Genomic DNA, 16,744 nt, shown 5'->3' with positions numbered 1-16,744 from the left:
ATATCAGTAGGAAAACTAAAATTAGGAGTAAGAAGGTGTGAGTTATGTTTGTGTTGTCTGTTCACTCAGAACGGTGTACACTTAGTGAAGGCTTTAATGAATCTGGCTCTTTTCTGTTTTTAAATATCCTGAAAGGAAACGTACCGCATTCTTTATTAAATCGCATTTGTACATTCTAAGTCATACATAAAGATTTTCATTGCTTTACTTCATGAAGTAAGATCTATATAAATAAACAGATGACATTCAGGGTGATATAGAGTAATCCTTTAAGATTATGAATATGCCTTATGATGTGTTATATAGATAGGGTGTAGTGGAACATTTTTGGAATAATGGGCTATTAAAGACACTTGTCTCTCTTAGTTGCTCATTGATTTCATTAAACATACTATTACTTTACACATATAATGTAAGCAAGCATTTGGTGCTGACAAATACCTTTTTTGAAGTCATGACCCAGTTGGTAATAATGTCTGATGCTGAACAGGTTAATTTTTATGGCTGTTCTAATGTTTCCTAAATAACCCTGACTTCTGAGCTATGTAATTTATTACTGTGACACAGTGAAGCTGTTTGTCTCTGCAGGTTTCATGGATAGCCTTGCATTGCAGTAGCATACTAATTGTGAACTGTCTCTCCCATCCCCAGGTCCAAGTCTCTTTATTTATTGCTTCATAATTGTCAGCTAAACTGTCTGTGTCTCAGCTGGTTAACATTCAAAGTATTCAAATCAGGATAAAAGATTGTAGTCAGAACCCAGTGACGTATGTTGTTTGTGACCAATTAAGAAAGAGGCAGCTGTGACAATTTCACCAGTGGCTTTCCTCTGTGAATTGGCGAGAAGCTCTATTAATCAAATTAGATTGCAGATTAGGCTAGTGGTTAAGTTGACAAGATGCGACTGGGCTGCATCCATACAGATGTGGGTTTGACTCCTGTGTTAGCTATTTATTTAAACAGTGGTTAACTGGATGAGTAGTCTGGTCCAAGGACCCCTTCCAACCACAATACGTTTATACTGCAGAGCCTTTGCAAGTCATTTAGCCAGGTTTCAGTTATCCCTAGAAGCAAGCAATAGGGTAAAGCAAATGTTACCTTCTTATGAGACACTAAATACTGAAGGGCAACATACTGCAGTCACACTGCCAGTTTGTAGTAACATGGCTATCCTATGAACAGTAGCATGTTTTGGAAACAAGGTTTACTTAATAGCAAAATTTCAGCTGTATCAATACAGCAGACTGTAACATGGGACAAAAAAGTAGAGACAGGCATGGATAATCTGCAGTGCTAAATAGATCATAGCAAGTACTATGTTAATGGCATATGAACGGCAGCTGCCATTCTGTACATCTAGGCCAAGGTTCTACAGCAGAAAAGGAAATTTTCACTTAGCATGCTTTGAACATCCTACAAAAAACAAGGCAAAACAGACCTAATAAACATACAACTATTTTATGTTGCATCATAGTTAAAGTAATAATCACACATTCCAGTTTGTGACCTCTGTTGTTATGCCATGTAAGCAGGATTCAGAAATAAATGGCAAATTTTGGTCTGTAGCCTTGATACAACATTATTTAGAAGTTTAATGAATTTTGCAGTAAATTTAAGCTTTATTTTGGCATGAAAAAAGACATGGAACCTAAATATGTGTTCTAAATAAGTGTTTGTGTTTTGAAATTTGAGTGAAACTGTAGAAAATTAATGCTGCTACTGAAAACACAGTGGTGTAGCAGTTATAGCAGCTGCTTCACACTTTCTCTTTTTTCTAGTTTGTTTTCCAATTGGGATGTGCAGAGTGTACATCTCCTCCATGTCTGTCCATGCTTTTTGTGGGTGCTCTGATTTCTTCTCAATTCCAAAGGCATTGCTCCTCAGTGAAACAGTGATAGGCATGTGTGCAGTGGGTACTGTTTGCATGCGCCCTGTCGGTTCTCTACCTTGTGTAAACTGATTATCAGGATAGACCTGGCTGCACATGACCCCAAACAGGGTAAAGCAGTATCAGGGACTGGATGAATGAATGAATGAATGAATGAATAAACTTCTGAAACTATGCGTGTTAGTTAAAATGTCAGGATGTTCGAAGTGAACACTTTTGATTTCAGTCTTAGAATTTAAACAGATTTTTTAATGACCTAACTTCATAAAAACAGCATTTTGCAAGCATTTTTGAAAAGATTATACATATATATAGTAAAATATCCCATTGTGCTGAAAAATGCAGGTTTTGAATGAACTTTGAGAGTTATCACATTCCATTCATGAGACAATTTAAAATTAGTATTTTGGGTTTGTATCTAAAATATTGAGAACTGACGAGATTAGACGTGCAAACTTGCAGATTTTAATACATGAATAACATGATTGTAATGCTGGTAGAACAGCCTGGCTTGTTAGTGGAACACTACTGATTGACACCCAGACTGTTCTTCAGTGTGTGACTGCAGGCCTTTCCCCAGTAGGTCAACTTATTTATTTATTTATTTATTTATTGACATTGGTTTACCAGGAAAGTCTGGACACAGATGCCCATTTCAGAGGAAGCCTGGCGAGAAAAGCTCCAAGGTACCATATTTAATGCAATCAATATTTAGAATAACAAATTTTATAAAGCATATTCAGTGAACACACAACATAATAGTCAGTATAATAAAATTTGTATTGATATTCACAAACATTAATATACAAGCATTGTATTGAGGATTTACAGTTAGAAGTGTCATGTATAAGACAGTTAGGAGTAGTAACTCAAGAAATACAATAAGGTGAGGTATTAGAGGAGATAAGCAAGTCTGAAGGCTAACAGAGAAGTAGTGATGGAATAGTAATTTAGTTGTGCTAATCAGAAGTAGGTATAGTAGTTTAAGAAGTACAATAAACTGAGGTATTCAACGGGGATAAGCATTATTGCTGGTATTCCAGGGATTTCACCTTTCCCCATGATGGCACAATCTCTGGGTTGATATACATAGGTATATAGGTTGATCATAACTGCGTCCGTGCCTTGTTATGGAACCTGTTGATTTTAAGCATCAGAACTACTAGATCCAATTATTTGAGCTTTGCTTGCGATTTAAATAGGACATGTTGGAAGGAAAGGTATGTATCTTTGACAGCTCCCATTCTCCGGAATAGGCTTCCCATCCATATGAAGCAGAGCTTGTCCCTAACCCTTTCCAAGTGTAACCTGTTCCAGTGGATGGGAAAATTGGAAATTCACCCCAGTCTGACACCTATGTCTCTCATGGACACTGGCAGCAGTTAAATCATATTCTATCTAATGTACACCCCTTAAAACAACATGTGGGATAAATTTGGGGTCATGGTTAGGCTTATAAAGGCCTGACTGGTGTTAGTCTAGTATATACCTATGAACCTATAAGTGTGTCTTGTATATGGCATCTTATGGTCCTTGTGACTGCCTGCCTAGTGTTGATCTTATGCTCCTATGTTTATAAAAATAAAAACATGCACATATTACTGGGAAGGTAGTTTTGCAAACAGAATTGCAGTTGGTGCTGAAAACTGCATACATATTTTATCCTGAAATTGAAAATTGACACTACTTGAGAATTCTGAAGAAAAGTCTCTGCTGTAGGATTTAGGTTTGGTCAAATTACTAAAAACCATCAAAATTACAAAACAAGCCTGTATGGCTTAAACATATAAATTAACTATTCCCATGTCTTTGAATATTTTTCCTCCATTTTATAATTATGACAATGTTCCAGTCTACGTCATGCTTGACTGTGGCAATAATTTTAAAAAACAGTAGTTTTCCAAGTGACACTGAATGAACCACTGGGACAGAACTGCAGAGTAATAACACCACAGTTTTAAAGAGGAAGCTCCTGAGATAGACTTTTGAAATTTTGGGGTAAAAGTGATAAAAGGGTCTAGAAATAGCAATTTATTAAAATGCCTGGAAAGAAAAAAAAGATGAGATCGAAAAGTCCAATGAAATGAGTTAACTTGGTTGTGAAGTCTATGTTCAATACAACATGAAAGCCTGGCAAATATATTTTATTTAAAAACTGAGTGATAATATAATAAAGACTATATTACAGGTGTCAGTTTATATGTCAAAGAATAAGACTTTAAAATAATGTTCCTTTATGGAAACTGTCCATACTTCTTGTTTGGGGGGGGGGGTGTTGTCACCTGAGCCAGCACTCATAGAAATTAGGGTAAGTTATATTTTGTTGTATGAGTGCTTCCACTAGCACCCAAGATTTAATAGGCAGTTATTCAGAGAAAACTGTGTTATAGTGTTACTAGGTCCTGGTAGCACTAGATCTCAAAACACATGCCAAGAGGTGGGTTGAGCAAAAGCTCATTAGCATGTCTTTGAATTGAACACAGTGCCTTTTAGTAATATATAGTGTTCCCCCTACCTGCTCACACAATGTTGTTGCACAGGCCTCAAACACACACACACACACGTGCACACGAGTGTGCACACACATACATTCAGACACATGTGCACATGTACACATGCACACATACATCTCACAGTACTTAAATGTTGCACCATTAACATCTGTGCTCTTGCCATAGATACCAGTGTATGCAGACTTCCAAAATGGTGTGGCAGAGCTACTAGTTGAATAGCTTTACCTTACTGTTCAGATCCTGGTGAAAGGCACTGGGGAAGCACACAAGTAGTTTGCATTTACCACATGACTGAGCTGCCACATTTGTATCTGTCCTTCTCCAGAGAGGCTGATATCAGTCTTCATGACAGAGACGTCTAACCACTGAAGTGCTACAGCAGTCTCTGAATCAGAAACCCCAGGCACACAGAGCATCCTGCCAGAAACAGACTTGCACAGTGCATTACTGGATTCAGAGTACTCCTCCCTCCCTAGCATTTAGGATCCGTAGATTTTCACTTTGTCTAATCTCAGTTAGAACAGCCATTGAAATCTGATCTTTTTTACCTAATTTCCTTTGATGTCTATCTACAGGACATAAGCAAGTCTTTCCTGTCTGCTGTTAACAAACCTGCTTTTGGAATATTAACTTGTTTCCATATTTTCATAATTATCAAGTTTGTACTTATTAAGACTATATGACTTCATATTTTTATTGAAATATTAATAACTGTAGTACCTCTCAATGTGTAAAATGAAAGTACAAGGTGACAGCTCTGAATTTTGTCAAGTGCGTCATTAAAAACACTGAGATTGCTTTACAGTGGTGTTAGTTTTTCAACTGCTGTGCAGTGAGTTTGTTGCATCAGCTTTTAATTACAAATGATTTAAATTTTTAATGGAATGGTTATTGATATTAGTTCCATTGATAACTCATCATATAATCATATATATATATATATATATATATATATATATATATATATATATGTGTGTGTGTGTGTTTGTGTATGTGTGTGTGTGTGTGTGTGTGTGTGTGTGTGTGTGTGTGTGTGTGTGTGTGTGTGTGTGTGTGTGTGTGAATCTGCCATCTGCCATTATTTTTGCATTTATTGCTTTGTTTATGCTTTTCCACTGGCTGTATAACATGGGAACCTTTTCTGAAGCACCCTATATATTAAACTAGGCCACAAACATAAAATATGCAGAACATGTTATGGATTTACTGAAGTAAAACTGATGGTAGAAGATAGAGCCCGCAGATATCATACAATACAATACAGTTATTATCATACACCCCTATGCAGTATACAACAGTGGCAAGTTGGCAACAATGTTAATAGAGTAAATTCAGGCTGGCGATGGCCAGTTGTAGTGGAGACTGGGTGACAAATTTTCCAAGCAGTTTACAGCAGTCAAAATTCTTGAGTGTAAAACAATACTGATGCATTAACTAACCCATAGTCATCAGGGAGACTGTATAAAAGTAAGTACTCGACTATTTATACAAGCAAGTCAGAGCAATAAAGATACTGATGGTCATCAAAACCTGTAAACAGCCAAATGTTTTCAGTACAGCAAAAATCAGTTTTACTGTTACTTAATAGTATTGTGGCATTGCAAATGACCTGGTATTGACAGGTGCTTTCCTTTTTAACTCAATTGTCCAGGAATCCTCATTGTCATTAAGAAGAAACATAGAGAGGACTGTCTTACATGTAAATCAAACAGTGCACATCGACTTGAGTAACTGTTTGTTGTCTGATCTCAATGCACTGATAGCTAGAATGCAAAATGGTTGTGATAAAGATTATGCGCCATACTCTGTTATCTCTACTTCACTACACACATCATCACTGGTCTGGAGTTCGGGATAAAACAAGTATAGTGCCAAATCTTTTTCTCACTATAACTCTCTACATAGCTCTAGACCAGGACATAAATCAGTTCATGTTATATTGCAGGAAACTTCACAGTTCTGTTAAGACACAAATTCCTGCAGAAATCATTTCATACCAGTATATGCAGTTTTACCACTTGGGCACAAAATATTGCCTAACTCTATAGCTTACATCCCAGTATAACCAAAGATACTGAACAGCATTAGTAAGGGTCACTACCTTGTTAAATGAGCAATCTGATTTTACTGAAAAAAGAGATGCATTTCTCCAAAGTGACCTTGGAACAGTATGAAGTGATGGAACTGCAACAGGAAGTCATTGGACTAATCAAGGTTTTCTAGCGATTACTAGTAGTATTTATCCATCCTTCTCTAGTTATGCACCTCATAACCATGTTTCTCTGTTACCTGATGTCAAAACATAAGAGGAAAGAAATGCTTGTCAAACACACTACAATACATAATGAGGTGGTGAAATCAGGTTATGTGTGCAACAGAGAAGTCATGGTCACCTGACACAGTGTCCTAGAAGAAAGCTCATAGAAAAAAGAAAGGAATGCAGTGAACTGGAGGCTTATATAATCACCTTTAATTATTAGTGGTTGCAACCAAATGGTCTGCATGAAACTGTGCAATCCCCTAAAACCTGAGCCTCCAAATTAAGGATGCAAGATCAAGATGGGGTTGTTTTATGGTCCTACAGTGTGGGAACATTTCTTCATCACATTTAATTTTTGTAGTCTTTTTTGAACTTCACTGCCCTTTTGCTTCCTTCTTTTCTCTTCTATGTAGTGGCAATATTTGAAAAACTCTAGTTCAGCAATGCACAGATCATTTGTTCTCATTGTTTATAATCATCCTCCCATCCTTAGAGTGCCAGGGTTATTTTTCTTCCCTAAATGAATGCAATTCTTCTTTTCTTATTATTAAACAGGAGCTCATTCTGAAAAGACTCTTCATTTCGACTGTTCATTTTTTTTTTGTTAATCAGGCTGTTAAAATAGGTTGAGGCCTTTTTTGAGTAGAGACACATCAGCATTGTCAAGTTAAGTGACTTACTCAAAATCACATCATAGACAGATGGAAAATGAAAGAATCAAACCCAGGACTACAGGATCTGACCATTTCATTAGCAGCTCGTAGTCTTAATCTTGTAAGCTAAGCTGTCAGGCAGTGGGCTTTAAATTGCCAGTCTATGATGCCTGTCAGTGCCCACTTCACCTTTTTGTCATATGGGGTCCACTTCTGAATCTCGAAATACTGAAATATTGAATTTCAGTATCTCGAGACCAGAATGCCGAAAGTTCAGTTCTCATTTTGTCAAATCTTAGGTTGTCAAATGTGCAGCAGTTATTACATGGTCTGTTTTTGTAGTGTGCTGTCTCTTTAAGGTTTAGTGGTTTCTAGGTTTTGAAGATGGCAGTCGATGTGCGGTTATATTCTGAGATCCAGGTAAGTTTATATTATGTCAGGGTTTTGGGTAGGAATGTTGTTTTATTTAGTGTTTTAGGTAGTTGTAGGAGTAGGTTAGGGTAGGTAGGTGAGAGTGCGTGTGTGCAGGTGTTGACAGTGGTGATTGTTTTACATGTGTAGTGTGTGTGTTTCTCATGGTTATAAGTGTTTGTGTAACAGGAGAGTAGGGCATGTAGAAGTAGGTGTGTTGTAGTTTTCATGTTAGTGTGACCTCGGAGTTGGTATATATAAGTAGCAGGGGTCTGGGGGTGCAGCCCCGCATGGGGGGTTTTGTGTGGGGCTTGCCCCATGATTATATGTAGATTAGTTGGGTTTTGTTTGTGTGTGTGTTGTGTTGATTTGTTATGATGTAGGGAGGAAGGGTTTGTATGTGTTTTTGTTTGTGTGGTGGAGGGTATTTTAAAAACAGTGTCGCTTACTGAAAATTCGGTATTATGAAGTTTCAGTTCTTTTTTTAAAATTTTCGGTGTAGTATAGTTTCAGCATTCTGGTCTCGAGATACCAAAATTCTATATTTCAATATTTTGAGATTCAGAAGTGGACCCATCATATGCATACTATTTACTATAGACTGTCACACAGAAATGAATTAAACATGAATGGTCTAAGTTCTTATCCCGAAGAAACTTCTTTACTTGTATACCATTCTTCTAGATGTAACTAAACATGTCTGACAGAGGCTGCATATTCACTTAACCATCCAGAAGTCATTTAACAATACATACTGTTTAGGAAGACCTTATGCTTTATTGAATAAAGCATTAAATGATAATCCTTTACCTATAACATTATTGCCAAAGTCAAAGTATCAGCTATTTAGTCTGACTGGACAGGCCATTCCTAAGTGCATTCTGACACATATCAATCAACTTTGTGTTATAGATTCATAGGTAGTTACTAGGTATGAGCTCCAGGAGACTAGTGAGGAGCCTTGCCCACTTTCATTTAACACCAGAGCACTGAATGGCTTAATGATTTCCTCCAAGTCACACAGTAGGTAAATGGAGGCAGAGAGAGGCTCAAACCCCCAGACTTCAGGAAACAGCTTGTTAACAGCTATTAGTATAGAGTTCCTCTCCTCCATATCTTTAAGTATCATCTGCTTGGATAACAGAATATGTTAAATAGAAGAAATAGTAGACTTAGAAATGGAATGAACTGAGGAGACAGAAATTTACCATTATGCACTAAATAAGTCATAAGGAACCTTCAACATAAATACAAATAATAATAAGCTCTGGAAATGCTGCTTGAAAATTAATGCTGATGGTGGAAGGAGATACAATGTGGACTGGCATCCAAAGTAAGCTGGGTGTTTGGGGATACTCAAACAAAAGGGAATAAGTGAAGGAGCATGATTACTGGAGCAATGTGACCATAAGATTTATTATTTAGAACATTTATTTATGGAATGTAATACCGAAGAAATAGTTGGAAATTACCTTTGAAAGAATGGAATGATAATAGATAGGTGAAGATGAGCCGTATGAGTTAATTTAGGCACGTCATTTATGCTGAATGGCTGATACATATTATAATAATTACTGTAATTAATGGTTGCTCACATACACTTTCTGTTTAAGCAATTTATATCGCAAGTTTAATTAGAACACAGTTGACAACAGTTAAATAATTAGGTGAGATAATTAGTTGATTGCACTTGCTAAGAAAATAATATTAGAGAAATATTTTTTATATATATATATATATATATATATATATATATATACATACATACATACATACATAAAATGAGGAAATATTATTGCCGTGATTTTTAGATAATACTGCTAATGTATTACATGTGTGATTAATGCACAGATTGTTGTATAAGCTGGAATTTTAGTCCGGAGTTTTAATAAATATATATTTTACTGTCATGGAATCTTTAAAATCTACCTAAACCACCGTTAGACTAGAAAGATGGGGCTTAGTTTAACATCTTATCTAAAGGATGACTCATTAGGAATGAACCCAGTATGTGAAAGCAGTTGACTGAGATACTTGCCACATCAGCCAATGGCCAATGCAGACTTGTCTCAGTTTTTAATATTATTGAGATAATAACTCTCCCTCTGAAGGCAGTTCTAGCTCAGATATTTTCCAAAACGCAATTGGTAGATCAGGCTGAAGTTGGATTACCTATTACAAATGAAGTCACAGTCTAGCTTCAGATCTTGCTGCCAAAAGACTCACATTAGAAGTTAAGTCCATAATATAGTTTCAAAGTCTGACAGAAACACCCTGTGAACCCAGCAAAGCAAAATGCTGCACTGTGTCAGTTTCTGACACTCACATCAATTAAAAGTGAAAAGCTGAAAGGTTTAAAGGTTGCTCTGTCTCTGTCTTTCTGTCTGGAGAACTGAACATACAGTTATGGTTATGACACTAATTGTTACCAATTATCCTGTCACAAGCTTTAGGGAGAGTTAACGAAGATCCATAGTATTATCTCTAATTAAGTGTAGCCATTTATCTGTAAAGCTGGCTAAATTGGGCTGTAAAATGTTTTATTCATTGTTCAACCACTGTACAAATCGAGCCACACCTCAGTAAAGCACCACAGAAGACATTCTTGTGGCATGCAGGGATAAAGCCCTGACTACTACTTAGCTGACCTGGGTTTGAGTAGTAGCTCAGACTACTAACAGAGTGGCAGGCAGGGAGGAGCATGTCCATCTGGTGGGAGGATGGTACATGGGCACCTACTTGCGATGATTCTTGGTAGAGGCTGAGGATGTTGCTGTAGGAGGCGTGGTCTGCAAGGGTGGAGGTTGGCCGGGCTGTGAAGGTGGGGAGATACAATGCTTGCCTGCAGTGCATGTCCTCCTTGGATGAAGCCACATTGCTCAGCCTCCAGGACACCCTTAGGTTCCACAACTGGCCCCAGCAATACTGGATTAATTCTGGGGGTGGCAAGAAGATAGCTGGTAGATCTGGTGTGTATGGGGTCACTGTGGTGCTGGACCAGTACCAGTGATGGACAGGAGGAACAAGATAAGTAAGCACCCGGACAAAGCAGTATAAAGCATTGACAGAAAACAAAACCCAGAAGGAAAGGACAGATGGTTTCTAAACTGTGAAGATAATGATGTGTCTGATCCATCATTATGGTTTACTTCACATAACTTTTCTGTAATTTTTTCATCCTTCTTTTTTAGCATGTCTGAATACAGTGCTAGGCTAGGAATCCAAACCTGGCTTAGGGCATCAGCTAACATGCCTCGGATAACTCCTGTATCAAAAACCACTGCATAGGTGCTAAGATTATTACAAGGTTAGCTGCCCTTGTGGGCCATTTTAAACCTAGCTGATTTCCCTTTTAAAGGTGAGAATCAAACACTGTGCTTTGTGTATGTGAGGCAAACACCTTAACCATTATGCCAACCACCAACCCTATAGCATATCTTTCAACATGTACTATAGTTTGCAATGTTTAATAGAAATGTGGTCAGCATACCATATGCCTAACTCATGGACAGCTGTTAATAAGACTTAATAGAAAGTCACAGAGGCAGTCTCATAGGTGGCCACCAAAGAGACTTAAAAAAAAGTCACAGAGGCAGCAGCCTTGATGGAATGAGCTCCCACTGGCCCTTTAATATGTTTGACTATGAAAGAGCAACAAAACCCTGTACAACCAGTAATTTAGTCTAAAACTGTTTGCTTAATAAAGTCTCCAACATACTAGATACAAAGGAGACATGAAGTTGGCTCACTTTTTAAAATTCTCTTGTTCTGACTTATAGGATCCATAGGGCATAATGATCATTCATCTTGATTCTTTAGAGGAGAATATCAGGAAAGATGTCCCCCCAGATTTAATAAACTCCATATAGGAATAGTGTTATTCCTACATGGAGTGAATGGTGTCTGTCCGCATCTCCCTCTCGGCAGCGTACCTTGCATATTAATGAAGACGTGCTACTGAGGGGGAGCTGTGTAGATGGATACTGAATCAGTGATAGGGGCTGCATTACAGTAGTGCTCGCAGATCTGTAACACACCGCTTGCACTTCCAAAGTGCTGTACGACACTTACCAGTAAAGAAAATGTCCCCGGACACTGAAATGGAAGATGTGAAATGAATCAGCATATAGGGGATGTGTTACAGTATCTGTAACACACCCCCTGCATTATAAAAGTGCTACTAAAACTATAAAGAAAGTGCCCTCGGACACTTATGTAATAAAGTGAAGTGTAATAGTTTAATTTTGAATTAACAGTTAATTTTTATTTAGTTTGTTTTCCTCAAAGTTTAAGCATAGCCTGAGTGGGTTTTCATGGTGCCTCACTTTGCTCAGCAGTGCTTAAATGTAACAAAAAGCTATGTAAAAATGTATAGTTGAAGTCCTCATATCTGAGTGATTAGGGTCACAACTTTGTGAGCAGTAGGTACACAGTTCGAATACCAAGACAGGCCATTGAGCTTTTACATGGGAAAGCATTTTGATATTAATTATTTTTTTATTTAGTCATGTAGTTAGTGATATTTGCTAACCAGGGTAATGTAGCTGGTCTAGAATCCCAGTGTCAGTGGAGATATGAGGTGCAAACCACCATTTAAACACAAGTGCCCGATACAGTACAGTCACACCCCAAGGTAACATAATGAAAGCACATAGGGGAAGTCATGTAAAGTAAAATACATGCACATAATAATAATTTATCAATAATGAATAACTACTATCCAATCCTGATTTTTTAAATGATAATTTTGTCTGGCCTTAGCTTAGTTTTGCTAAGAACTGCTAAGCCAAGGTAAGCAATGTTTAAACAAGAACTGTCTGAGCAATACTTAGCAGTGCTTTGCTCTGCTTAGCTGGTTTGAGCATTGCTAAGAAGTCCCATTCTAAGCAGTATTCAGCTTAGCTAAGTGGATTTGTGCACTGCTAAGCACTGCTCAGCATTTGCCACTTTAAGCACTGATCAACTCAGCTTATCAGGTTTGCACACTGCTGAGCTTTGCTCAGCATTTTTGAAAATGGTCCAATGACTGCAAAGTGTGGGAATATGGTCTTTATTTAAACTGCACAGGCAGGAATTCAGGCAGAACCTGTTAGAGTTTGATCCTTGTAGGACCTATGGCAAGTGCTGGTGAAGGAGTGCACTTTCGGGCACAGCACTGGGGCATGTTGGAGTCCAGGGTCATGGCTGGGATTTTTGTAAAGAGCCATGATGACAGACTGCTGCAGGGCCAGTACCAGGGCTCAGAATACAAGTCTGAGGCCTGGGACCATCTGGCACATGAGCTCACCAATGCAGCTGGCACCCCACTGGTGAGTAGGTCTGCCATCATTATGATGACCTGAGATAGAGGAAGGGGGCACTCTTGGTCCAATGGATTCAAGATGCTCGGGACCGGAATGCCCCAGAAGTTTGTAAATATATCAAATGGTGATTTATCCAATCATAGTATGAATATCTGAAGACAGGTATGCATAATGGTGTGTTTTCCCACCACAGATGCAGAGGAGAGGGCTCTTAACATGGAAGCCCATGCAGGATGACTGGCGAGGCTGTGCCGACAGTGGTGAGTTCAGATATAACTTTCAAGATATATATATATATATATATATATATATATATATATATATATATATATATATAATATGTGTGTGTGTGTGTCTGTGTGTACATATTAGATATAGTGTGTTCTGAGTGTACTGAATAAATGTGTTGTTAGACCAACATTGATAAAAGTAACTAATGCCAGGTACTTTGTAATACATATGAAGGCAGCAAACAAGCTTCTATTGATGAAATGAAGACAATACTGTAGTAATACTGTGTAGGAATGAATATGTGAATAAAGTATATTGTACTTGCTACTGTGAAAGTAATAACTGACACATTCATCATCTACAGGATATGCAGTACAACTGAATTTAGACTTTTGAATGTAATAAACCATTGTGTCATGTCACTCTAAATAAAGCTTATTCCCACAAACTGTTGTGTTTAATCTGGTCTGTTTAAGAATTACGATTGTACAGGTGCTACACAGCAAATATGGCTATGAGAGCATGAATTCACTGTGGTTTGTCTGCTAGGCAGCTGTTATGCCAAACTGTAGATGTGGATCTGTAAAACAAGATACAATGAAAAGTGATATATGTTCTGCACTAAGATCGGAACCCTGAATAGTAATGTGTAATGTATTATAGTGTGTTCCCTGCAGCATTGTCTTGGGTTAACTTTTGCATTTCAGCTACATGTATTCCTGAATGTAGGTATGCTGATCCAGGCAAGTATGAGACTGTAATACATGGAGACTGCAAATATATGATGTGCAAATGTGTATGGGTCGGGTATGCAAACTAGCAGCCTGCTATGGTCTGTACACATCACACATAATCATAGGTTCATAGGTAGGTACTAGGCTATCGGCCCTAGGGCCTATGTAAGCCTAGCCAACAAGGTTCCCTGGCTTTCACCACCCATGGATGCTATTTACCTGTGCCCATGTCTAGCAGGGCCACCGATGTGATTCATGGGGTGAATTTCCTATTACCCATCCACTCAAGATTTTTCTTGAAGAGTGCTAGTGATGAACTCTGCTTGACAAAGATAGGTAGTTTGTTCCAGAATATGGGAATTCTCTGGGACAGGAATCTATCCCTCTAGCATGTTTTGTTAATTGTGGTGAAAAGGTTTAGTTCTCTAGAGCGTGTTGCTCTGGGGATTGGGATTTCTTTAGATGTAGCATGTCCAGCAGCTCAGGGTTTGACATAGCTTTGCATGTTAGGCAGAGATTACCTCGGAGTATGTGATATGTTACGGAGTAAAGCCAGAGTTTTTTGAGGTGGTCAGCGTAGGGTAACTGTTTGAGTCCATAATCCTCTTTGTGAGGTATTTTTTTGGCCTTTTTAGCTGCTGCAGATGCCTTGTAAGGTACATTCCAAATGGGGCATTGTACACTATAATGGGTCTGATGAGAGCCCAGTAGAGGGGGACAATTACTTTTTTCCTGGATGAGAACCATTTCATGATGAGGTGTGTTATGTAGAAGGATTTCCTGACTACAGTGGTGATGTAATTATCAAAGGAGAGGCTGCTGTCCACTAGTGTCCCAAGGTCTCTTATCACACCTTTGGTGTTAAGTGGGCTGCCACCTATATAGTAGTCCATGGGTACAGGATTTTTACCAAAGGGGATGACAATGCATTTTTTGGCATTGTGCTTGAGGCCGTGGCTCTCACACCAGGCATCAGTCTCAGTGAGGCCCTTTTGCAGGATGTCCACGTCATTTGGGGACTCAACTATGGTGCCCAATTTGCAGTCATCTGCAAACTTTGTCAGCCAGAGGCCCTTTGTGTTGACCTGTACTTCAGAGAAGTAGATCCCAAACAGGAGGGGACCCGAGACTGAACCCTGTGGTACTCCACTTGTCACAGGTTTGGAGTCAGATTTAAATTCTGCAATTTTTACAGCATGGGTTCTGTCTGTGAGCCAGTTGGCAACCCATCTATTGACGTACGGATTTATAACTAGCTTAGTGAGTCTATCTATGATACCAGAATGGGGGATGGTGTCGAAAACCTTGGCGAGGTTGAGATAGGCTGTGTGGACTGCCTTACCCTCATCCACTGCTTGGTGACTGTTTCAAAGAAGTTGACCAGGTTCAGGAGACACGATCTGCCCTTCACAATATTCCTGTTTATGAGTTCCATGATAATATGCTCCATGGCCTTGCAGACCAAGGTCATCAGGCTAATAGGGTGATAGTTCCCAGGGTCCATGGTGGCTCCCCCTTTGTGGAGTGGCACAACTGTTGCCATGCACCATTCCATGGGTACAAAGCCTGTCAAGAGGCTATGATTGAACATGGTGCTTAGGTGGGGGGCTGGTTCGTTTTGAAGTTCATGTAGGATGCAGCCAGGGATATTGTCTGGTCCCATGGATGCTGTGTTCTTGGCTTTCGATAGCGTAGTTTTCACCTGTTCAGTTGTGATTGCAGTGACACTGCATTCTTCTGGTATGGTTATGGGTGAAGGGGGTAAAGTTGTCACTGAACCTATCAGTCAGGATGCAGGCAATATCAGTTGGTTCCATGAATTTTGTCCGATTGTGTTGTAGCTCAGAGCAGATCTGGGTGTTGCTATTGAGATTTTTGACATAGCTGTAAAATGCTTTGTGGTTGTCCTTAGAGTCAGTGGCAATCTTATTTTCATAGTTCACTTTGGAGGATTTTATGAGCGATCTCAGCTTCTTGCTAAGACTGACCAGGAAGCGCCTCCACTCATGGGATTTTATTCTCTTTTGCAACAGTTTCTTCCTTCTGTTGTAGAGTTTGTTAATAGCAGAGGACCACCAGATTGGTTTCCTTTCTTTAGAAGACTGGTCTTGGTTCTATTAGGGACGGCACGATCCATGCACCCATGTAGGTGCTTATAGAGTGCATTTGTATAAGATTCGGCAGAGGTAACTGTATTTTCCATCTGCATGGGTGTTGTGAAATTGGCCACTTCTGCCTTAAGTAGCATGCAGTTGGCTTTGGAGAAGCTTTTACTGTGGTTTCCTTAGTGGGGATAGGAGCAGGATGTGGATATAGAGGATAATTAGTTTATGGTCGGATCTGACCAACAAGGAGTTGACTTCAGGTGTGGAGCACCTGTCACTCATGTTGGTAATTACTAGATCTAGGATATTTTTGCCCCTGGTAATGGTGTGGACAAGTTGCTCCAAGGCATTGGAATTTATGAATTCTAGGAAGCGTTGAGGAAAGGAGTTAGTACAAGAGTAGTTTTCCCAGTTAATGGTGAGGTAGATGAAATCTCCCATTATTAGGGTGTTTTGTAGGACCCTGATATTCTCTATTATATCAAGAAAAGAGGAGTGGGAATCCTGGGGCATGGTGGGGGAATCTGTAGCAAGCTACAATATGGACTGCAGTTTTGCCCAGAGTTAGTTGCACTTGTGTAATTTCGGATGAATTATGTTGGGAACTAGTCTGGAAGTGTGGTTGTCCTTAATGAATATGGACACG

The 16,744-nt window shown here is 38.8% G+C and overlaps 1 protein-coding gene across 1 annotated transcript in view; it reads right to left on the bottom strand.

Annotated features, from left to right (window-relative positions):
- Positions 1–16,744, bottom strand: part of LOC122804663 (protein phosphatase 1 regulatory subunit 37-like) — a 1,708,176-nt gene that overhangs the window by 551,669 nt on the left and 1,139,763 nt on the right. The window lies entirely within an intron of this gene.

This window comes from Protopterus annectens, chromosome 6.part0 (genome assembly GCF_019279795.1).
Source record: "Protopterus annectens isolate FY-2018-M chromosome 6.part0, PAN1.0, whole genome shotgun sequence".
NCBI lineage: Eukaryota > Metazoa > Chordata > Ceratodontiformes > Protopteridae > Protopterus > Protopterus annectens.
This window is presented reverse-complemented; position numbering and strand designations above follow the sequence as displayed.